Below are 3339 nucleotides of genomic sequence, written 5' to 3' on the forward strand. Positions count from 1 at the left end.
GAATCTACACAGAATGAAAGTATGATGTGTTCTGGGTTTATGAGTCCAGGAAGTGACAATACAGCCTGTCTTAGATGGGATTGTACTCCTGTGTAAAAAGCAGGTCCATTCTTTGTGGATGCTCCTTAATCCAGTATTGTCCCTTGAGGCTCAGGTGGCCTCTATGGGTTAGAGTGACCACTTCTAGCTTCAGCTACATGCCTTCTTCCTGGAAAGAGATGACCTGGAGACAGTGATCTATTCTGACTGTGTTACTGAAATTCACACTATGTGGGGTTTCCCTTAGACACATTTCAGAAGCTGCAAGTAGTGCAAAAATGCAACAATTACTGTTGATCAGCACAGTCAGTAGGCCTCATAGTTCACCTGTGAGAATTGAATTGGTTTTCTCCAGACCCTAGTCAAAATTTTGGCTTTGATGTATCCATACCCGGATGGATGGATGGATGGATGGATGGATGGATGGATGGATAGTAAAAACACAAACTAAGCATGTGCCAGAGAGATCATTTCATTTTATGATTATTTCTTCTGAAGCTAGGTTGTGTCCCCCACCCCCGAAGCACTATTAAAAAATTCTGCTGGTGTACAGAAAGATTCATGTAAAACCAGAAATAGAAGGGAAATTCACATAAATAGGGAGGTGACTGACCACACTATCTCAGCCTTCAAAAAACTGGACAGTAAAATACCAGCGGATCAGAGTAAAAGAAATGGCATTACATAGACACCAACTTATTACTGATATTTTATGAAAGCTGAATGTTTGGAAACAAGAAAGCACAAAAATTCTGAGGGAAGAAGAAGAAGAAGAAGAAGAAGAAGAAGAAGAAGAAGAAGAAGAAGAAGAAGAAGAAGAAGAAGAAGAAGAAGAAGAAGAAGAGAGGAGGAAGAGGAGGAGGAGGAGGAGGAGGAGGAGGAGGAGGAGGAGGAGTTGTGGTGGTAGTAGTATAGCAGGAGGAAAACAATATACCAAAATACTGTTTTTGTTGTTGAATGTGGGGATGTGTTAATCCTAGCCTCCAAAGCAGCATTTTCTGAGTTGCTTCAGATGTGGCTAGATTTGGAAATTTATTTTGAAAACCACCATTTTGGAATTTCCCAAGTCAGTGGGATGGATCCAAAAGACCTCTATTTGAAAGAGTGCCAATGCAGCAGCTTGAGTTTCTTTCCGAAAGCAGAGTTCTGGTAAATGTTTATAACTCCAACTGCTGTATGCATCCTGTGGTCTATCGTTTCCTCCTGATTACTCTGCAATCCCACAAAGCTCAGACACCCACGGCTGGCAAGCAAAAGAGATTTCAGCCATTTGAGCTGAACAAAAACCCCATAGTCCCACCAAATGGGGCTTGCACACAATGCAATTTTACCTGCAGTAAGAGAAACACATTTCAAGAACAATGACAGGCCTCATTGGGTTTTATCAGAGCAAACACATGGTAGGTGCTCACACTACTTCCATATGTAATACCATTAGACTGCCAACTTTCTGTGGCTTTTACTACCCCAGCGGTGCCTATTTAAATTTGTTCTGGAATCTTGCCTGTGTCCCAATATAAGTCACATTTTGGGAGAAATATTGATACAGAGTATTTCAAAGATGAGTTTTAGAGCAGATATATCTTAAGCAATGCATTTATTTCCTTTCTGCAAACAGACTCGAATATCTACAGATAATGTACTAGGAGGATGGGTCCTTGTCTGCTTTACATATAACTGATTATCTTATTAAAAAGCTATGTATAACCGAGTCACCAGAGTATGTGCGACACAAAGGATGTTGAGCATGCAGATGCTGTTGGACTCCAACTCCCGATAGCTGCAAGCCAACATGGGTCAAGGGTTGATGAGAGTTGTAGCTATAGTCCAAGAATACCTGGAGGGTCACAGGCTCCCCACTGCTGCATTGCACAAGAACAAACACATAAGGGCTGATTCTGCCCAAGCACATCTGTCACCAACAAGTGCAACTACTGGCATAAGGCATGGGGGTGGGGGTGGATAAGGAATCAATGTGCAGAACGAATCTGTAAGGATTCACCACACTGTGGCAAATGGTGCAACATAGCAGTGCCCTTATGGGGACTGGGGGAAAGGGTGGCATGAAGTAGTTCTTTTTTGAAGGGGTGAAGCTACGTATGTGCTGTACTGCTACACATAGAAAGCAAGATGTCAAGGCTAGATAGAGTAGAAACTTTGTCTCTGGCACTGAAGATTCTTCGGCTTATTTTGTCTGAAGGATCATCTAATAATCTGAGCTTCACCTCCCTCCCAAGAGAAACTCTGAAGTGATATGGTTCAAGAAGTGATTTACCACCTCAGTGAGAAAACTTATACTTTGGTTTGTCTATGCTTATTCTCCCATACTCTGCCTGACTTTAAAAACAAAGGATGGGGGAGAAATTTGATTCAGATCATATGTAAAGGCAAATCTGCACAATTCATACTTTCTGAAACAACACACAAACCAAAACATAGCCATCCTTAAAAATTGCACTTCTTCAAATTTTGCAATGGAGTTCTCCAATCAAGCAGCATGTACAAAAAATGCATATACAAATGCATAAAAATGTGGGTTTTACTGCAAATAACATATAAATGTGTTATATTAGGGAGCTTTGCTGGAGTGTGTCCAATTAGAGGAGAACATTTGCTTGTACGTTCTTATCCTTTTCTGAAAAACAGAAAGCTTACCGTACATATTGATCCTTTGAAAATTGAATTCTGCATTTTAACATGTTTTGCAAGGGAAAAGCCCCAAATTGCTTTGGTATACCAATACACAATAATGGTAAAATATAAAGTCCTCCCTAGTTTTGCACTTTCACTTATATTGATTAATATAGGAAAAGTACTCTGATGATTAAAACTGGTTAGTTGTTCAGCATTTGTATATATAAAGGGATTCTCAAAACAACTGGCTTGGGAAGAGGACTTCATCAGAGATTGTAAAAGCACTCTGGGAATTGCAACTCTGTGAGTGGGATAGGGGCCTCCTAACAATTCTCAGCACCCTTAAAAAAAAAACCCGACGACACTCCCCAATATTCTTTGGTAGAAGCCATGACTCTTTGAATTGTTGTGTTACTGTTTTAAATGTATTTGTATAACATTGTTCTTGTTTATAAAACCCAGTAAAAAAATGTACAATGCAGATGGCGCCCTTTTCACAGCTGACTGTGGCCCACTACAGAAGGGTGGCAAGATCAGCACCACAGGGCACAGTATGGCATGGTTGTAACCTAGGCTTGGCAAAGCATATATTTCATCCACCCATCAACTTATTAATTGTACCATTGACGTGTCCAGGGAATAGGTCCAGATGGAATGTACCAAATA

This window comes from Zootoca vivipara, chromosome 4 (genome assembly GCF_963506605.1).
Source record: "Zootoca vivipara chromosome 4, rZooViv1.1, whole genome shotgun sequence".
In the NCBI taxonomy this organism is placed as follows: domain Eukaryota; kingdom Metazoa; phylum Chordata; class Lepidosauria; order Squamata; family Lacertidae; genus Zootoca; species Zootoca vivipara.